The sequence below is a fragment of the Heterodontus francisci genome, chromosome 2, assembly GCF_036365525.1.
Source record: "Heterodontus francisci isolate sHetFra1 chromosome 2, sHetFra1.hap1, whole genome shotgun sequence".
NCBI classification, from domain to species: domain Eukaryota; kingdom Metazoa; phylum Chordata; class Chondrichthyes; order Heterodontiformes; family Heterodontidae; genus Heterodontus; species Heterodontus francisci.
Window position 1 is genome coordinate 46,581,589 of NC_090372.1, and position 22,318 is coordinate 46,603,906.

General features: G+C 43.9%; 1 long non-coding RNA gene across 1 annotated transcript in view; it reads left to right on the plus strand.

Moving 5' to 3' along the window:
* The window catches only part of LOC137379452 (uncharacterized), a 51,644-nt gene that overhangs the window by 22,011 nt on the left and 7,315 nt on the right, over positions 1-22,318 (plus strand). The window contains exon 2 of the long non-coding RNA XR_010976820.1: positions 11,403-11,472. This is a non-coding gene — a long non-coding RNA (uncharacterized lncRNA). The remainder of the gene's footprint in view (positions 1-11,402; positions 11,473-22,318) is intronic.

Consider the following 22,318-nt stretch of genomic DNA (forward strand, 5'->3'; position numbering starts at 1 on the left):
TTAAATTGAAGCCATCATGTTAGCAGTTGCTCAGTTGGTAGCACTCTCACCTCCAGGTCAGTAGGTTGTGGGTTCAAGTTGCATTCTAGAGACCTGAGTACATGAACCAAGCTGACCTGTCAGTGTCGTACTGAGGGAGCACTGCACTATCGGACGTTCCGTCTTCCAAGTGAAGTGTTAAACTGAGGACCTATCTGCCCTCATATGTGGATGTAAAAGATCCTATGACACTATTCAAAATGGAATTCTCCTCAGTGTCCTGGCCAATATTTATCCCTCGACCAACATCAAGAAAAAATAAACCAATAATATGGTCATTATCATGGTGCTGCTGTGGGAGCTTGCTGTGCACCACATTTCGTACATTACAGCCGTATTCCAAAAGCATTGGCTGCAAAGCACTTTGGGACATCATGAGGCTTTCTCTCCTTCCTAAAATGAAGTGAAGTTGCTGCAATTAACCCACAACAGCGGAGTTCATTTTTGGTTGAAGTACACTGTTCCCATGCAGCTGGTGGAACCTGAATCAGCAGCACAAATCAAAATAACAAATGAATCATGTTAAAAGAATTACTAGATGTATTGTGAAATAACCCTCCTGAATAAGCTAAAACCATCTCCGAGACTGCCGAATGAAAACTGAGAATTTGCTACATAGAAAATTGTAGGTATGAGCCCTTTTTCTGACCCACTTTAGAGAGCATTTTTGAATAGTCTAATTAAACAGAGGGAAATTGTCATTCAGATTACTCTGCTTGGTTTTGGCAAATTTACCAAGGCAGAAGTTATGGCTTCAAACATTTCTTCCCTTAGTGTTGTCTCTTCATGTGCCTCCTTCAGCATAACTCCTCCTCATTTCACTTTATAACTTTAGGAATCTCAACTGCAAGTTAATTTGCCTACAGGTATTTGCATGTTTGCTTTGTTGATTTCTTACTGTCTCCTGTGGTAACTAATCCATACTGGCTTTGTAAAAATTTATTTTCGGGTTGTGGGGATCGCTGGCAAGGCAGGCATTTATTGCCCATCTTGGTTGCTCTGAGAAGATGGTAATCCAATTGAATTGCTTGCTCAGCCACTTCAAAAGGCAGCTGAGAGTCAATCATGTTGGTGTGGGTCTGTCTGAAGCCTCAAAGAGTCTAGACTGGGTAAAGACAGCAGGTTTCCTTCCCTTGAAGACATTAGTGAACCAGTTAGGATTTTCTTTTACGGCAATCTGATGACAATGGTCACAATTGTGAAAGGAAGTTATGCAATCCAATTAAATATATTCCAGCATGAATAAACTCCCACAGAAAAAGAGAACCTGTGAACTGAATTTCCTTCCTTCTGGGTTACTAGTTTACCAGCTTGTTCTATAGTATATTTCAATTAAAGTATGTTTCCTGAAATGGTCAATCTTCTTCATGTTGTGGGTTGGTAACCATTAATGACACTGCCATGTTTGTGCTTGTAACATTTACTTATTTACAAGGTAAGTCCTCGGTTGCTACAAATGATATTATCACTGCATAGCCTTTGTTCCAAAAGAAATCTCCTAATGTCTTGATGAAAACTCTACGAACCATTTTTCCTTTACGACAGACTAACAGCATACTTTTTTTTAAGAATATCTAGACTTTCTAAAACACAATGTGCAAACTTTTAAACACCATAGACCTTCAGATATGATGGGGTCTTGTGTACTTGAAAAGGAAATTGATTCTGGATATTGAAGGTTGCATCATCTGGTTCATAACCACTAAAACTAACATTGTGTTTGGCTTGTGTGATATTGCCAAGATTCCAATGATGTTACTATTTTCATTTGATGGAAATCTCTGAGCAGTTATAGACGAACAAATGGTTTATATGAAGTTATCCTCTCATAATTTCTCACTAAGACAGTCGCCAACTTTGATTTCATTAGGCTTGCTGTAGCATTATCAACATTCCTTCACCATCTGCATCAGTGAAATGATATCTTGTTGCTTCTGCATTGTCAACCTCTCTATCATCTACAAAGTTCTTACATATATGGTCACCTCCCAAATCTGTTCTCATCTGTAACTTTTTTCCTGCCACTCCATGTTTGAATCTTTCTAATCATGTTTCCATCTCTGCCACAACACTGAAGCAGTCTACATAATCTTTTCACCCTTACAAACCCCTGCTCCCACCTCCCAGTGCTCTGTTTCTTTGACTCTGACCTCTTGTGCATCCCTCCTCACAACCTTTAGCAGTCCTGCTTTCAGCTATGTTGGCCCCACACTCTAGAATTCCCTCCCTCAACCTCTTCACTGCCCTCACCTCCTTTAAGACCCTCCCTAAAAGCCATTTTTTTGGCCACCCCTCCTACTACCTTCTTCTTTGACTTGGTAATCATTTTCATCTGATTACACTTCTGTGAAGTGTATTAGTATGTTTTTCTACTTGAGGTGCTAAGTAAATGCAAGGAGCTAAAAATTCAACAGGACTGGTTTGTGAACGCAGTTGCCCCACACCGATCAAGGTGAAGCAGGCAGCACACAAATTAGCCTGGATTTCTTAAAGGGGAAGTGCAATCTGGCAGCAGCCGGTGTTGGAATAGTTTCGGAAAGTGTTTCTCACAAGGAATAGAGTGTAGCAATGGAACAGGAGACCAGAGAGAGGGTTTCAGGCTCTCTGACACAACATTGGCAGCCTTAGTCCAGGAGGTGGAAAGGAGGAGAGAGTTCATTCTTCCACAGGGGGCCAGGAGGCCCTCAAGTCAGACATTGCAAAGGGAATGAGAGCAGGTAGCCACAGAGGGCAATTCAAGTAGTCTGGCTCTGAGAATCTGGATGCAGTGTCGCAAAAATTTTAATGACCACACACGAGTGGTCAAGGTCAGTGAATGCATCTTCAAATGCCATCTCCTACTCACCACAACCCCATCACTCACCCATCAGTAATCTCTGGCAATCAAAACTTACTCATACGCTCCATCTCACCCTCACACACTTACCATTGCTGTAAACTTCACACCCACATCTCACAGCTTCCACATACTGCCAGCTATTCAGCTATGGCAGGCATATCAACCAAACACATTGCAAAATACTCACTGACACTCCTAGTCTCTCTCTCTTGGAGGACAAGGTGGCACATAACAGGAGGGAGCAGCGACGAATCAGCAGTGGGCAGGCACAGCTACATCTCCTGAGCCCTTTGGCGAGATAGTGCTGTGTATAATTGGTGTGGCAGTGACTGAGGCCATTACAACTGGTGTTGCTGAAAGCATCCAGGATGATGGTATGATCCTGCCATGCACCTTCTCAAATCCCACTTCACCCTCATCCCACAATCTGGCATGAAGTACAAGCTGCAGATGGTGTGAATATGGACCTCTTGCTTTCCACCTAACCTGCCTTCCGTCTCCCCAATCCTTCCCTTCTGCATTTATGTTTCCAGATACACAAGAACTGCCTCCTCGCAATGAACGTTGCGAACAAGAGCAGACGTCTGATGACGAAGCATCGCTATTTAAACCGACACATGCAGCCACCAGCTCCAATACTGGCACTGCGGATACTCCTGAGGTGAGATCAGCATGTGGTATGAGTGGTCTGGGAGGAAGGAAAGCATGTGTGCCAGCCCCCCAGAGGGCAAGGTCACAGACACGTTCTGCTGGAGATGACTCAGATGCGGATTTCAATGGGGCAGTGTACAGGAAAAGACTGATCGGCATGCTCACAGAGGGGCTGAATTTTAGAAAACAATGGCGGCCCGCCAATGTGGGCCGCAAGTTGTGGAGCTGCCACGATCCTAAGCACGACGGCTCATTTAAATAGCCGGGGCTGGCCGCGCCCCTCCCCCCCAACCCCACCAATCACGTGGAGGGAGCAGGCTGGCCACCCCTGGAAATGGCATCAGCTGCCTGTGCACAGGCACTAATGCCATTTTAAAAGGGCTTTGAGCCCTACGTTAAATTTAAATATTCAAAGCTAAAGTGAATGAAAAAATTACATTCATTTATTTTGCCCCTTTCCCACCTCCCAATAACCATAAAAATAATTACTTGCCCTCTCCTACCCAAAACACTTACCTTGTCCACCTGATCGTCCCCTCCCGACAAAGTGCATAAACTTTCACCTCAAACCCTTCCCACCATCCCCACACCAATGATGTTACTTTGACCCCCTCCACAACCCCCCCACCCTGCATTGAGAAATTTACCTCCACCCCGCTCCCCACAAGTGTTCCACCTCGATTCCCCGGACAAGGATCCGAAAGCACGGGGGTGCTTGTCAGTGGCAGGAAGATTGCAGCGGGACGGAAGGCGGCAGTGCAAGTATGATTCATTCATTAATTTAAATTTATTTAAATATGCAAATGAGGGTCCCGTCGCCAAGCGGCTGGGTGGCGCCACAAGGCCTCACCGCCAGTGGCAATATTGAGCCAGCTCTCCCAGTTACGGGATGCATGGCAGCCCTCTCCTGGAGTCATTTTCCAGCCCTCCCCTGCCACAAAACTCGATGTCAGGGGGAGTGAGGGGTCCATAAAATCCAGTCAAGAGTCTTGTAACCCTGTCATCCATTAACCCCAGGTACTTTCCCCCAAATATTGTGGAATCTTGCCTTACTCTTTATACCAATGGCACATAACAAGTATTTGTTCTCTCAAACTAGTTTATTTAACTATTACGCAAGCTACAAATATACTCACTACACTGGAAGTTGGTAACCTCACGTGCAAGAGTTTGTCCTCGGATGGTCGGCGTTATGACCGAGGTTGGAGGAATGCACTGTTTTTCTCTAGTTCCACTACTCCACTGGTCACAACATATATTTAAATGCTTTACCCAGTTACCGATATGGCCAATTATATACTTTATCTATAATAGTTTCAGAATAAAAATAAGCCAACCAGGTTTCTTTAATAAACAACAAAATTGTTGATTTATTATAAAACAAGACTTATTCAATAAAGATGCAAAGTTTATTAACACATAGTTTGAAATATATAAGTATAAATATCCCCCCCCTTTAAAATAACCTAACACACATGAACTCACACACACCGGTTAAGGAAAATAAATAAATAAAAATGAAAAAAAAAACTGGCTCTGCAGAGATCAACCTTTTTTAAAAAAAAATACTTTGGCAGAGTTATTGTCAAATCGTGAAGAAAAAGGATAAGATATGGAATGTTCCAGATGGCCTTTGGTCTGGCGTCCGGGTACACGTAGATGGCTGCCACTGGGATCTTTCTGGAGCAGCTCTGTTCAGAAGACATTGAGGAGTAGTCTTGCAGGCTTTTCAAGAAAATTACTGCATGAGTGGTTTCAGCTATCACACTGGATTCTCAGAAGATTTTCCCAAGCAGGTGGAAAAGGATGAGTTGGGTGGCTTCTCTCTTAGCAGGATATATACCAACTGAGCATTCAAACAGTCCACATCCAAATCAGAAAGCCAAAAACTCCTGACAACCATAAACCTAGACATGTGACTTCTCTGTAAACAACTCCAATAGCCAGCAAGGCCTCTTATGTTTATTTAGCACTTCATTGCCTCTTCGAGTAAGTGTTTTTTATTTGTAAAAATCCAAAGTTTCCTTCCAGTAACCTTTTTAAAAAAAACAAATCCAGGCATTTCCTGTCTTTCAAATGAACCAATTTTCACAATCTTTCACACATGAGTCCTCAAAAAATATTAATAATGGAAGCACCTTCATGACACCGTCACCCTTGGAGGAATGAAACACCAATTTTAAATGCATTTCATTATAAAGTGTGGACAAAAAACAAAATATATATAAAAAAAACACATTTACACACTCATTCTCATTCACTCTTTACCTGTTAGGCCCCCACCTGCCAAGAATGAGGCACATTAATTTTGTCATGAACATTGATTTTAAATTGTTACTGGAGTGAAGAAAGAACTTGTTAAACAGTTAAACTTGTTAAACTTGTTGAAAGCAGTTCAATAGTCCTGTGACTCAGTCCTCTCTCCAGGCTGAAGGTTTGTGCGGAGCCTCTGCATCTGATTCAGTGATTCTGGAAGGAAAGTCCCAATTGAGAATCCAGAGTGAAGAAAGGACTTGTTAAACAGATCAGCCGTGGTTGGAAAAGACACTTACATATTAACAGACGATGATTGGAAGGATCAAGGGCCATTCCCTGACACATTCAACCCACAATGGACCTTGATCACCAGGTAATGTGTGTAAGAGGAGCATTCCAGAGACTGCTAAGGTGATACAATCCAAGACATGGTCAGGCCAGTTAGTTACATGACTAACCTGTTTGACAACCTGGGTTTTTCTGAATTGTACAAACAGTTTGAACTCAGAGTATCTGTTTGCTCCTGGACTGAGAAGACCTCTCCTGTCTGCTCCCATCTCTTTCTCACAAGCCTCTGAATCCACTGAAGACACATGAACCTCAAGAGAGAAAGGTCTCCTACAGCGAACAAGGTTTAAGAAGAATACTGGGCCCCAACGAAAAGCAAGATCTACCTACAATCAAGGACTCTACAGTGAGCTCGAAGAACTGTAACAAAAACTCTTCAGATATTGCCTCAAACTTTTCCACTTTATTTTTCTTCTGCTCTTTTCTGTCTCTATTTGCATGTGTGTATCATGCATGCATGCTAGCATGGGCGCGTTGTGTATCCGTAGGCGTCAACCGAATTAGAGGTTAAGTTTAATAAATTTCAACTTTTCTTCTTTAAACCTAAGAAGCCTGCTTGTGCTGGTTTCTTTGCTTTATAATTGGAAAGCGGTGCACAAGGATTCACCAAGAGGGAGCTAAAAATACGGTGTTTAAAATTAAACCCTGTTACGGTAAGACGAGCTGAAGGCTGAAAGGGAACCCTAGACCTCTTTCTCACCTGGTCGTAACAGTAACTAATACAGTTCTGCCCTGTACCATCTTTGTACTCAGGTAACACAAAGCAAAGTTAAATTCTAGACAGACCATCAGCAATTTTCCCCGCAATGTAGATAATCTTTAAGTGAAAGGGCTGCAATGGTAAACTCCATTGAAATAGTCTGGCATTCTGGTTTTTGAATTTTTCCACAAAGGGTTATGACCAGTATATACCAGTGTCTCCCTGTAGCCATGGTGGACATATACTTCAAAATGTTTAAGAGCTAGAGGTAAGCCCAGGATTTCTCTTTCCACTGTAGAGTATCTATTTCAGTGTTGATATAGCTTTTTGGAAAATTATCCAACTGACCTTTCTATGCCCAATTCATCTTCTTGTAACAGGATTACACCTACCCCAGGTCACTAGCTTCAATTGCTACTTTGAAGGGCTTAATGAAATTTGGGGCAGCCAACACTGGTTCATTGATCAAAATTGCTTTCAGCCTCACAAAATATGATTGACACTCCCCTGACCACACTACCTTGTCTTTCTTTGTAGCAAATCCATCAGTGGTAGAAATCAGACATCCCCAAAACCTCATGATTTCTCATTTAGTCTAAGGGGCAGGGAAGTCCACCAATGCTAATATTTCTGCTGTTCTTGGCAACACTTGTCCTTGCCCAACTATATGCCCTTAGTAGGTTACCCGCGCTTTTGCAAATTCACTTTTGGCAAAGGTTATCACCAAATCAGCTGACTGTTCCTACCACCTTTTGTCAAACTCTGCTCACAAAATCACCAAGTCCCAGTTTCCATCTGTAACAAGCACATTTCGCACTTTGATAAACTGTTACAAGCAAATAGTTGAATAAAAACATTGCATAAAAGTGCATTCCTCTTACAGTCTATTGCTACTGTCAAGGAGTATGGAGGAATCTGGCTCCAACTTGGCAGTGGCTTTGTGCAGAGTTTGGAGACTATAATTTCCAGCATGGAAGTGGTGACCAACTCCAAGACAGCACTTGTGGACCCAGAATGATGCAGCATCTGGTGGCCAATGTCTCAACTCCCATTGCAGCATAGGCAGAAGCCACCCAACATCTCAGTACTTCAGTGGAAGCTCAGACTGTAGTCATGGTATCCATACTTGGTGCCATGCAAGCCCAGCTTGGTGCCATGCAAGATCAAACTGCTGCCATCATAGCTGCAGATACCAGTGCTCAAAGGGGCTTGCAGGCTCTTACAACAGTCCATCAATCTGTGCTCCAGCAGATTACTTGGACTGCTGAAAGCACCACCCTGGGTGAGTAGCAGTGGCTCCGTGGTACAAAAGCCTGCTGTCCTCTCTTAGGATGATAGCATTCATGCTCCCACCACTGCCACTCCACCAGTACCCCTGCTGATACCTCTCTGCCAGCTAGCCCAGACTGCTTGCACCCATACAGAGTTTGTGCAGTCCGAAGCAGAGGCCACAAGGCCCAGAGCTGTCTGAGGGCGCCTGGAAAGCCATCTGCAGTCTCCCCAGTGAAAAGCAGCAGCCTTCCACCAGCCGTGAGTAGCACTGTGTAGGATGCAGCATGAGGCCTGGCAAAAAGACACAAGATAAACACGAAGGAAACACACAAGGGTGAATAGTTCAGTTTTTCAAGTATTATTGTAAATGTTGTTGAATAAAGTTGTTTGGATTGGTTGGTCTGTGGTGTCTTTTCTTTCAGGCTTTTGGTCAAGAGAAATCTGTGAAGGTCCATAGTAGACAGATGGAAAGGTGGGGAATTTTGGAGCAACGGTGATGTGGGGATGCTTTCAGGGGCACTGGAGTCTGATGAGTGGCCCACGAACAGCCCGTCTGGAGCGATGGTGTCCCGGATGCTTCCTCCCTTCCACCTCCTCCTCCTCTTCTTGTCCTCTTCTTCCTCCTGCCAAGGTGCTCATTGAAGGCCTGGTGACAAAGTCTGCATCCTCATGAGGGTTAGGTTCTGTGGAACACAGCAGACTACCATGAATTTGGAGGCACGTTCTGACGAATATTGCAAGTGTTCCCCCGAGTGGTCCAGGCAGTGGAACTCTGGTTTGTTCTATGACGTTCCTGGTCGCAACATGGCTCTGACTGTAAAAGCGCCATCTGTGTTTGGTTAGGTGGTGGATGAAAATCATGAGTCACATGTAGAGAGGGTAGCCCTTGTCACCAAGCAGCCAGTCTCTGGTTCGTCATAGTGGTTCAAATATAGCAGGAATGGCTGACTGGTGCAGGATAAAAGCATCGTGATGCCAGGATAGTGGGCATTAATCAACATGACTCTCTGTACATGGTTGCACACCAACTGCACACTAAAGGAATGGAACCCTTTGTAGTTCCGATACATCTCGCCGTTGATTTGTGGGGTCCACACAGCCACATGCTGATTGCTCCCTGCACCATTGGGAATCTTGCTCCCTTGGAAATCCATTTTCCCACTGTTCCTGTTTTTCTCTGTTTACATAGCAAACAATAAAGTCCCCTCACCTTGTTTACAGGGCCTCTGTCATTTCCATGATGTGGTGATGCACAGCAAACTGAGAGATGTTGCAAATGTTGCCAAGCTCCAGCCTGGAAGGATCCTGAGGTGTAGAAATTGAGGGCCATGGTGATCTTCATGGCCACTGGCAGCACTGTCCTCGCCCTGCTCTGTGGCTGCAGGTCCGATTAGACAAGGTGACACAGTTCAGTGACCATTTGCCTGGTGAATTGTAGCCATCTCAGACACCCTCCTGGCTGAAGTGGAGATTGAGAAATGCTCTCTGATAACCATAGGTGGATACGGCCTTCTATTGAGAGCCCACCTCCTCCTCCCTCAGTGCACAGCTTCCCCTCTCTGCTGCCGGGGCTCCATCTCACTGTGATGCTGCAAAGAAAGACTGCAACTATAGTTACCGTCAGGGAAAGCAAGCTTTCTGTTCAGTGGCCTTCAAAATCCACTCCACTCCTTGCAAAAATCCAGCACCACTCCTTTTAACTGCAACAACTTGTAAGAGCACCTCCAACACCACAGTACACAGCACTTCCACTAACTTGGCAGCAGCAAAAGAAAATCAAAAACACCTCACCTGAAATTCTGATGCTGATGCTTTTAAATAGCGCTAGTCGGGGTACGGAGATGGGGGGGATGGTGGTGGGGGGTGGTGGGTGGGTGAATGGGGTCCCCTGTGCAACTGAATGCATGTGAATGCTTTAGACAGGGCATTAACAGGACCTGTGAGATTCAAAATGGCAGGTCACATGCCAAATCAGCGTTAGACTGCTGACTGATGTCACTATCTGCCCACTCTGCACACTTCAGGCACATGCACGGCATGCTATCGCCCTTCCAAGCATGGTGATCCAAACGGCTGCACCATAAGTGGCTGGAAGCAGATCAGCCGTCAGCACCAGTGGCGCAATGGGAGCCCTATTTTGCAGCAAAGCTGTTCTTCATGTTGTGACTGACTGGGAAGTGAAAAAGTTCTGTCGTGTTTATCAGATTAAGGTGCAGAAAGTAGTAATTCCGTTCTTTTGGGTGTTGAAATCAGTGTGAATCTAGCAAAGATACATCCTTTTATACTGGAAGGAAGTCAAAATAACATGGGTGCAGTGACAGATGCTAATTGACCATATGTGGTTGACCATTTGTGGTTGGTGGCATGTAGAGAAGTCGATGTAGTTTTTGACTGTCACCGATGGAGATGTGGTTTCTGCTTACTTTAGTCGGAAATCATTACACAAATGTACTATGTTAGAACTTATCCAAATGGATGCAACTGGTGCAGATCCTTGCCGGCTGAGAGCATGTATCAAGCAATTGCACATGATCAGTCCATGATTTCTGTTCATTTACCCAGATATCTCTTCATAATTTGAAACTGGTTTATCACTTTAAATATGGCTACATTCTTCAATTTGCATCAGTAACTAGCAACATAATTGCTTGTAGCACAGTTAGAGTTCGGAAGGCAGAACTGAAAGATCCTTGAAAAAGATTGAATGCTGGAATATTGACAAAACCCTACAAGAATGCTATGTAGGTTCAGTAGTTTGTCTGCACAGGTTTGAAAATTATTCAGTAGGACTATTTGAAAATTTTTCATATTTTGCTGTTATTTGTCACCAGTTGTAAGTAAGAAAAGTACAGCTGAGTAGCTGGAGAACTGTAAACGTGATCACGTGGGCCAGGAGGTGAGGTGCTCTGTCAGTTAGGGACGTACAGCACAGGCCAGCAATAATTGGGGAAGTGAAGGCTGAAAATGAAGTGACTACATTCTACTTCCCTAGGATTAGCTGTTCTCTTCCAGTTACATTTATAACTGTGGATAACATTTACTCATTAGATAACAATCAGGAGCAGAAGCTCTGGCCCATTTTCCTCTCCCTAATATAGGAGGCCTGAGGCCAGTTTCATACCCCTACAACCACCTCAGCTGACACAGCAAAAATGGACAACTCAAACTTAGCTCAGGGGGAAACAGCTATTGGGGGAAGAAGCAATCTTTATTTACTTACTTATTTTCTAAGTCTCTTGATTATGCAGCTTGGTATTCTAACATACCCTCTTTTTATTCTTTCTCCACATTCGACAGCCAAGCCAGGGAGTCACTTTGTCTGGGGACGGCCCTCTGCTAGTGCTGCTATATTATCAACTACTAGGGGGTGAGTGGATCAGAGATTATTTTTTACTTTGCAGGAGATTGAGGGAAACACAGTGATGGAAAAAGATAATCGCTTCTGAAAAATCAACATGTCCCCACAATCCATGGCAGGAAGCAACAAAATTAGAAGTAGGTAAGGTAGCAAACGAAATAAAAAAGATAAATCTGAATGCTGCTTCAAATTAAACTGCACCAATATGGCAACAGATACAGGTACAAACTGGCAAAACAAAACTTAGGACAGACATCAGACATCAATGGGTGGAATGGGCTTCCAACAAGTGCAGTGGAAGTAAAACTACCAGAGTCATTTTAGTAATATGGTTAGATGTCATGATGAGAGGACTGTAGCCCTTTTTCTGGATAATAAGCTCAGATGGGTCAAATAGTTTATTTCATTCACATCTATTTTATGACTTGAAATTAATGGAAGTGAGCATGGACTAACAGGCATTATGAAAAACAGGTCACCTGAGAATTAATTAGAAAGCACGATTAAGAGTGTCCAAGATTGCATCAACACTTGACTACAAGTCCATTCTATATTGTATCTGGGTTTTTTTGATTTGTAATGCAGTAAAACCTCACTATCCCAAAGACAAGTGCACTGCAATCTGGATTAAAAGATTCTCAAGTCCAGAGGACACTCCCATACAAACAATTCTCTGTATTTTTTATGATTTGTTATACCAGGAATACATTACCTGCCACATTATATCCTTCTTACTTCAGTTATAACATTGTCATTTTGCTCAAAGTGAAACAACTGTAGGAAACATACAAATCACAAGCAAGGAAAGTGGTTAGGAAGTACCAATGAGGAGATGTTAAAACAATCATTGTACATTGCATGGCATAAAACTGCTGTTGTTAGAAAACAAAATATCCTCTGACTCACTGCAAGCATTGCCATGGGAGATCTGCCCATGTAAATTTTCTTTTTCAAATTTATGGTACTCTGTTCCCCTTACTAATTCCATTCTTAAAATAGGGCTGGGAGATGTGCGCTGCTATATACTGTAGCTTTAAACCAAAATATGATTTTAGTGTAAAAAAACCCCAAGCACGCTGCCTTAAAAGTCTTTAAACAATATTACAGCAAATAATTACAACATAAGCTGCAGAAGCCTACACCATTGCTGTCAAGTACATGTGACGTCACCAAGAAGAATTGTGCTAACTTTGCCATAAAATATGTTCCTACATTACAACAGTGACTACACATCAAAAGTACTTCATTGGTTGTTAAGCACTTGGAGCCATCCAGCGGTCGGGAAAGCACTACATAAATGCAAGTCTTTCTTTTTTTTTACATATTTACTATAAAGCTAGTAGATCTCCTATGGCAATGTTCACATGTAACTCGGGATCTGGAGTGCAGTTAATGCTGCCTATTGCAATCCCATTGCACTCTGAATGCAGTAACTCTTTGCCCATCCCAATAATACAGCCCGATGTGTCTGTGCTGGCTCTCTGCAGGAGCAACTCACGAACAACCACCCACTCCCCCACCTTTTCCCCGTAGCCCTGCAAATTCTTTCTGAAGCAACAGGCAAGATGATTGGCCATGGCAAACATTTAAATACCTTTCTTAGTTAGTGAGTTAGTTTGCTATTAGAATAAGTTTGTATGGGAGTAGGTTTGCTATTGGAGTAGGTTTTCTGTATGAGTTACTTTCTGATTGGAATAGGATTCCTAATCCTAATGGAGTAGGTTTTCTATGGAAGTTGGTTTCCTGTGGAGTAAGTTTCATTTGAGAGTGGCTATTTTTGAAGTTGGTTTCCAATTGGAGTTTTTTTCCTTTGGAGTGGTTTTCTTATCAGGGTATGTTTCCTTATGGGCTGCTTTCCTGTGAGAGTAAGATTCCTATGGAGTAGGTTTCCTATGGAATAGGTTTCCTGTGGGAGTAGGTTTACTGTGGGAGTAGGTTTCCTATGGGATAGGTTTCCTAAGGAGGTATGTGTTGTGGAAGCACTTTAAGAGGCTGTAAGTGAATGTCACTGGAGGAAATGATGTCATGTCACACATGACCAGGGAGTTGTGGGTGTAGCTCGACAGAGTGAGATGTGTGTTGGTGTGCTCCTGTAGCATATATATGTTCTAGTTTAATTTATAATAAAAACCCACATATTCCTTGGATATTACATGTCAGCCTGTGAATCTTACAGTAGTTTGCATACCAAAGGAACGAGTAATAGTACATGGTGACAACATTTGGGATATACTTTTTCTGAAGACCACCAAATATTACATTGTGGAAACATTTGATTTTTTCTGAAGGACACATCAAGTACAGTACAGTAACAGCATTTTGGAGCTCCTGAAACACACCAAAACAAAAAAGAAAGCAAAGAACAGTGGTTACTTACCTGGAGTGGCTGAAGATCCTGCAGGAGTGCAGTTGGCAGAAGACACCACAACAGTGCAGTGAACATAGGACTGCAGACAGCACCTCGGGGAATGTTGAAACTCTGTTAGTAGGCAAATTGCCAGGGGATTGAAGCTTTCAAATAATCTAGGTTGAAAAATTTGAAAAGAAGTAGCTACAGCCATAACTGCTTTAGTTTTCCCAGGTTTTTGCTTTGTGGTTGGGTCCTAATGCATAAAAAGTGGGAAGAGATTAACAGCGCCAATGGAGGTCCACAGCACATTGAAAAAGGCAGATTGTGGCAGGTGCTTGTATTGCAAGCTGCAGCTCGCTGCAGAGAAAAAAAAACTGCTTTCTCAGTTTAGAAAAAAATAGCCTGTGTAAATGAAGAAAGCTGTCATCTCACAGTTCAAAAAAAGATGAGCTGTGTAAACAAAGAAAGCTGTCATCTTGCAGTTTTAAAAAAATGAATGAGCTGTGTAAACAAAGAAAGCTATCATCTCTCACTGTTAAAGAGGCAGGTCCGCAGAAAATAAACCTGTCTAAAAAAGGAAAAAAGAAAGCTGTGCCTGTAAAACAGAAAACCTGGAAAGCAGAGAGCTTGTCAAAGAACTGCGCCTGTGAAAAAGAAAACTTGTGAAGAGTCCTATATTTATTAAAAAGCAGGATCATCCAGAAAATGGCTTTCAGTTTTCCAATTATAGATTGGAAAGCATCAGACATAGTGTCTGAGTTTAAACTGTTTCGATAGCAGATGAAACTGTGTTTCCTGGATCAAGAAGTGAGCAAACCAGAGAATAAAGCTGTAAAAATCAAGATCGGTCTGGTCAACAAGGCCTGCAGTGGATTAACACATCAGGATTGTCAGATGAGGATCAGAAGGACCCGAGTAAAGTATGGGCATTCCTGGAAGATCAACCCAAGGTAGAGGTCAATTTCTGAGCACTTGGGCTTGAGCAATGACCTACCAGCAAAAGGCAAGATGAGTCCATAGACCAGTTTGTTGCAAGGTGCCGCGACAACGCTCAAGAATATGACTTCGCAGATATTGAATTGTCAGAACAGATTATAGAATTAGTAATTGTGCCTACACCACTAGAGGCCTTTCAAAAACACCTGTTAGGAAAGAAGAAAGGGCACACCATAGATGCACTACTCAATGATGGAAGGAAATTTGAAGCCATCATGGCTGGGTGCCAATAGTCACAAGCGTTGGGGTGGCTATGACAATTGGTATAAGGCTCAGAAGTCTGCTAAGCCTTATCGCAAATATGGCCTGACATACCCAATTCGCAGTTGTCCGGTGACATGCGAGGACATTAGGCAAGGCAGTGCAGAAGGCTGAGCTGAGATACCGCACACAGGAATGGTGGCAAATCACATGCAGAGAGAATGTCTGCAAGACAGGATGGCATATGCAACAAGAGGTGTGACAACACACACCAAAAGTCCAAGCAGGTACATCGGGTCAGCAGAGTGACAGATTGCCAGGAGGACATGAATGGAGAATGCACTCATACGAACAGCGAGTAAGCATTCCACATAGTTAATTTGGATCAACATGTCAATGTTATTACGCAATCTGAGGTATTCACCATGATCTGGACTATATATTCACAGAAGAGCGGCAAGCATAAGTGCAAAGTGAAAATTGACACCGGGGCAAGTGCAAATATTCTACCCCTCTGTATCCTGAAGGACATGTACTTAAAGTAATGGGAATCTATGATACAACCCACCACAGCTGCCTACAATGGTTTTCCAATCAAGTGCATTGGAATGATAACCTTGCAGTGCAGCTATGGGAGATTGAATGGCTACCACAAATGTTTTATATTGTAGGCACAACTGAATCAGCTGTTGCAGGACTTCCAGTTAGCCGAGGTCTACCAATTGTCTAAAACAATAAGTCAAAACCGCACCAAAGATGATAGAAAATGTCCAGGTCGGGTGTTTTGGGTCGGTTCATGCAAAGGATGACACAAAGGCTAGGGGTCTTGACACAAACTGATATGACTGTAATTCTCTTCTTGGCCTTCAGTTCATTGCAGCAAGTAGCCGGAGGCCAGAGAGATTGCTGGTAATTGGTGATGTTGCCAGTCATCATTTTTCTAGCTTTCTAAACAAGGGAAGGTGAAGGCATCATACAACAGGCAAGCAGGACCTGAATTAGCTCGATTGCGAGTAGGTCAGAAGGTCAGAGTTCTCAATCATTCATCAGGAACTTGGTATCCTGCAGAAGTTGCTAGGATACGCAACCAGCCCAGATTGTACAAAGTCCAGGCACCCACTTGTGCAATTCTCAGAACTGGTCAACTCTAAGAGCTGTATGAAAACACTACGTGTGACTACTCAGTGGCATCGCGGACAAGTTCAAAGACAAAGTCTGAAGATGAACATACAGAGGCTACAGGCACAGAGGAAGAACATGCTAACCAGAGTTCTAAGTTACCAGAATCTCAGAGGAGTCATCAAGACGAGCTCAGCTCTGAGAAGAGGTTTACGATAACAAGATTAAGACAAATAAGCAAACCTCCTCTACGTTTTAGAGTGTGTTAAACCTGCTTACTTGTAAATTACATTTTGTTTTATTCATGTATAGTTAGTCTGAACCTTAATGTCATTGTATATTGTACATATCTTTTATCTTTGGAAAAAAGGGGGATGTTGTGGGAGCACTTGAAGAGGCTGCAAGTGAAGATCACTGGAGGAAGTGATGTCATGTTACACATGACCAGGGAGCTGTGGGTGTAACCTGACACAGTGAGATGTGTGTAGATATGCTCTTGTAGCAGCTGTATACATATATATACATATATATATATATATATGTATTCTAGTTTAAATTATAATAAAAACCCATGTATTCTTTGGATATTATTTGTAGTCCTGCGACTCTTACAACAGCTCACATACCTATGGTTTCCTATGGAGTAGATTTCCTGTGGGAGTAGGACTGCTATCGAGTAGGTTTCCTGTGGGAGTAGAATTGCTATGGAGTAGGTTTCCTATGGGAGTAGATTTCCTATGGGAGTAGGATTCCTGTGGGAGTAGGAATGCTATGGAGTAGGTTTCCTTTGGAGTAGGTTTCCTATGGAAATAGATTTCCTATGGAAGTAGGATTCCTGTGGGATTAGGTTTTCTATTGGAGTTGGTTCCCTATGTGCGCTAAGCTAACAAAATCATAAATTGGTTTATAAAGGAAATGCATGTGATTTGGTTACATAAAGTATTCAGAGGAAATCTTTCTCCCCAGTTTGTATTTTCCTTCCTAAAATTGCCTGTATATTATTTACAGAATATATTGCCCTGCCTCCCAGGAAGGACTTACAGTATTTTCTTAAGATACAAACATTTTAGTTTGTTCTTCTCTCCTCTCTAGCTAAAATATTTCAGGATTTCTAAGACAATATTCCGCTGCATTGCCTGGAGCTTGCTCATTTCTCAGGCACAAAGCAGAGTGAAAGGGGAGAGGGACCCATCATGCCATGTTTATGCTCTATCTGCATTATGCAGACCCTTCTGGAGGCTTGCGTGGTGGAAAGGGTGGGATTGCTTTCGCATGGAACAAATGAGGGTACACAAATGGTAAAGAAATTATGCAAGACTGATATCACAATGCCTCATTTCATTTGAGCTGAGGTCCAACCATAGACTTGAAACATCAAGTGGTCCTTGATGCTCACACCCAACTTCTTCAGATTAGTGGATCTAATTTATTGCTATAAATATGGGTGGGCAGCAAACTTCTGGAGCTGCAAAAAAACACCCCCTCCCCCCATCCCCAACCTCTTTTTCAGGGTTAGCTGATGAACATTGGAGTCTGGCTTCTGTTTTAAGACCACTGCTGCAGACTTGTATCACTGTGGCAGTTCCATCCTAAGCCCTTCCCAAGGGGTACTGCATTTTGACAATTATAATGACTTGAACCCACAATCATTGTGGGCTCAGGGCCCATCAGATTGGGGTGTATATACACAAATCTTTGAAGGTGAAAGGGCTAGTTGAGAAGGGTGATTTAAAAGAAAAGCATATGGGGGCCTTGGCTTTATTAGTAGCAGCATAGAGTACAAAAGCAAGGAAGTTATGCTAAACCTTTATAAAACATTGGTTAGGCTTCAGATGGACTATTGGGCTGGATTTTATGGGCCTCCCTGAGGCGGGGGTGCCCAAAGAATTGCGACTATTGGTGGGGGCGGAGGGTCCGTTGCCGCCCCATTGGCAAGTGCTTTGGCTGGGGACAGGATAGGCCGACAACAGCCTTTCCACCCATAGGACAATTGAGGCCCTTAAGTGGCCTATTAACGGTCACTTGAGGGATTCTTCCCGCTGCTGCTGGGATCTAACCAGTGGTGGGGCCTGGAGGGGTGTCTCCTTATTTTACAAGGCAACCTCCCTGCAGGCTTGGATGCAGTTCCTCCTTTGTGGACAATCTGTGGCCCATGGAGGATCCCCGCTTGCAAAACCTACAATTCCATGGCTCTCCGTCCCCCTGGACTTCATGCCCACCCTCGCTGGGGCCTTCCAGACTGGCCCCGCCTCACTTACCTGAGGTCTGGGTTTCCAACACTGGGCCAAGGTCCAAGGCCTCTGCATTACCGGCAGTAGCCACTGCTTCCAGTGGCACTGCTGATACTGCTGAGCTGCTAGCCCTGTGATTGGTAGGCAGTTCTTGGCAGCATGATCCCCATCTTAAAAGAGACGGAGATCCCAGTACTGGGTACTTAGGCTTCAAAACACTGGGGTGGAGGGGAGTGAAAAGGCCGAGGCGTGGTTCACCCCGCCTTTTCGGGGTGCCGGGAGCCCCGCCACCTCCACAAAATCCAGCCCTTTATGTTCAATTCAGGGCACTAGACTTTAGGAAGGATGTCAAGACATTGGAGAGGGTGCAGGAGAGATTTACTAGAATGATACAAGGGATGAGTGACTTCACATGTGCGGAGACTGGAGAAACTAAGATTGTTCTGCTCAGAGCAGTGGAAGTTAGGAGGAGATTTGATGGAGATGTTAACAATCATGTATGCTTTTGATAAGAGTAAATAAGTGGAAATTGTTTCCAGAGGTAGAAGGATCAGTAACCAGGCACAGAATTAGGTGAAAAGAATCAGATCACATGAGGAAACTTTTTTTCCAGTCAGTCATTGTGATCAAAAATGTACTGCCTGAAAGGATGGTGGTAGCAGATTCAGTCGCAACTTTCAAAAGAGGAGCTCCTTCACTTGCACAGTTGGTGCCGTGGGAAGGGGAGCGGTGTTGGGGGTGATTGACGAGTGGACCAGGGTATCGCAAAGGGAATGTTCCCTTCGGAATGCTGAAAGGGAAAGGAAAAATGTGTTTAGCGATTGTGGAAATAGCGGAGGATCATCATTTGAATATGGAGGCTGGTGGAATGGCGAGTGAAGACAAGGGGAACCCTATTGTGGTTCTGGGAGGGAGGGGTAAGGGTGAGAGCAGAAGTGTGGGAAATGAGACAGACAGGGTTAAGGGCTCTGTAAACTGTGGTGGTGGGAATCCTAGGTTGAAGAAAATGGAAGACATATCAGAAGCACTGATATTGAGGGTGACATTGTCAAATCAGATGTGTTGGAGACAGAGAAACTGGGAGAATGGAATAGAGTCCTTACAGGAAGTGGTGTGGAAGGAAGTGTCATCAAGATGGGAGTCAGTGCGCTTAGAGTAGATATTGGTCGAGAGACTTTTCCCAGGAATGGAGATAGAGAAGTTGAGGAAGAGTCAGAGATAGGCAAAGCAAGAGAAGGGTGGAATAAAAACAAAAAAATGCTGGAAATAATCAGAAGGCCTGGCAGCATCTGTGGAGAGAGAAGCAGAGTTAACATTTCAGGTCAGTGATCTTTCACCAGAAAGGATGGGAATTGGAAGCAAAGTTGATGAAATTTTACAGTTCAGGGTGAGGACAGGAAACAGTGCTGCTACAGTCAACAGTGTACTGGAAAAAGTGGTGAGCAAGGGAACCTAAGCATGACTGTAACAAAAAATGTTCCACATATCCCCAAAAAGGCAGGCATAGCTGGGATCTATACAGGTGTCCATAGCAAGTGAGCGGAGAAATTGTTCAATGTCAGAACAAGTTGAGCCAGGTGGAAGAGGGTGGAGGTGGTTGGAGACTGGTTGGGTCTCCGTTCAAGGAAGAAATGGAGGGCCTTCCTGGTGGGGGATGGAGGTGTAGAGGGATTGAACGTCCATAGTGAAAAGAAGACTACTATGGCCAGAAAACCGGAAACTGTTAAAGTGGCGGAAGGCATGGGAAGAGTTGTGGATGTAGGTGGGAAGGGACTGGACAAGGGAAGAAAAAATAGACTCAAGATGGAAAGAAATCAGTTCTGTGAGGCAATAACAGGCTCAAACGATGGGTCTACCAGGGAAGTCCTAAATCTTGGGAAGGAGGTAGAAGCAGGTTCTGCGAGATGGGGTACTATGAGGTTGGAGGCCATGGAGGGAAGATCTCCAGAGGAGATAAGGTCAGTGACAGTTTGGGAAATGATGGCTTGCTATTTGGTGGTGGGGTCATGGTGCGGGGGAGGTTGGAGGAGGTGTCATGGAGTAGGTGTGCCAAAAAACAAGAGCTCCACCTTTGTCAGCAGGTTTAATGACAATGTTGGGCCGAGAGAATAGAGAACTGCAAGTTCAGAGGGAGTTAGGTTAGGTGATTGAGTGGAGCAGAAACATTGAGATGGCCGATGTCATACAGGCTGCTCTCAATGAAAAGATTTCGAGAGCGTAGTGGGCCCAAGGGAGGGGTCCAGGTGGAATGAGAATTCTGAAGACTGGAGAAAGTGTCTGCTGTATTGGGGGGGGGGGACAGCTGGGCAAAGAAGTGGGCATGAAGGAGATGGTGAGGGAAGAAGATCTCAGCATCATGCTGAGCTCAAAATTCATTACCTTTTATCGTGTTCGTTGAAGGATAAATGTTTGCAAGGACAGCGGGAGAAATCTGCTGCTCTTCTTCGAATAGCACTGTGGGATCTTTTATGTCCACCTGAGAAGGCAGACAGGTTTAAAGTTTCAGCTGAAAAATGGCACCTCCGACAGTGCTACACATTTTCAGTACCATACAGAAGTGTTAGATTATGTGCTCAGGGGGAAAATTTTATGCTCTCCCCCATGGTGGATTTGGAGCTATGGACAGCATAAAATCAGGTGGGACGATGGCGGGGCTGGGGACCCCCACCACCCCGCCTGCTACCAGTTGAGGCCCGTGACTGGGCAATTAATGCCCAATTAAGGGCCTCATCCTGCCGCCCCACAATTTCTCACTGCACAGGAAACATGGCACGAAAAATTGTGCTGCGAGCTGCTTCCCGATTCTGGGAGTGGGGCATCGTTAAAAGGCAGTTAGTGCCTGAATCAGGGACCCGGTATCGGGAAGGGGGAGTGCCCGCTAAGAGCCATCCCCCTGCCCTTGCTACTGGCCCCCCTAGACGCCCCTCCCCCATGATCCCCACCCCGCGAGATTCCTCCCACCCTGACCTACCTGTGGCCTGGTCCAGCGCCGCTCATGGCCCTCGGGCGGGTGGTCCACCAGCAGCAGCCACGACCTCCGCAGTGATGCTCCTCAGTTGAAGAGCTGCCAGCCTCTGATTGGCAGCTCAGAGGGTGGGACCTCCATCACCGGGATCATTGATCCTGTGGAAGGCCCACCACTGTCCACTTGAGTGCCTAATTGGCATTAGATTCAGCACACCTCCTACAGAAGAGGCTACAGAGGGTTCTCGGCTTTTTGCAGATGTCGAGACCCCCGTCACCTGGATAAAATCTCAACTCAACTCTCTGGAGTGGGCGTTGAAGTCACAATTTTCTGTCTAAGCGGTGTGAAGCTACTGCTAATATCAGCTAGAACTCCTAATCCAGTTGAAGGTTTCAAACCATGGGAACAGAACAGAACTCGCCCCAGGCTCCAGGGAGAGGAGCAGACACAATTCAGAAACTTCTTAGAAACGTTTCTGACGTACAAGGGTTTACGGGTAAATTATTGTTTCTATTCCTATAATAATATTATCAATGTATTTAATTAAATTTGATATACTAAAATAAATGAGGAAACAACATAGCCATAACAAACCTGAAGAAAATTGGTTGAATGATTTGATTGGTTAGTTTTGTGTCAGTTTCTTGTTTCCAGATTGTAGCTGTCAGTGAATGAGAGTGATCATTGGTTGTCTTGCAAATAGTTGATGGGGTATTTGAGCCAATTAGCATTGTTAACTGGCAGAATATTGGTTGTTTCAGCAAATCATGACTTTTCAGATCTAATACTCTATAGGTATGTGCATGATGTAAGAATTTTATTGCTATAGGTTATATATACATGGTGCAAGCCTACACTTGTCAATGTACAAATCTTTGTAGCTTTCAAGTACCTTCTTCCAGAGTGACTTTTGCATTCATCCTGACCTATTGCATAAAACAGAATTAAATTGCAAATTCGAGATATGATTGATTTTTTTAATGAAAGGTCCTA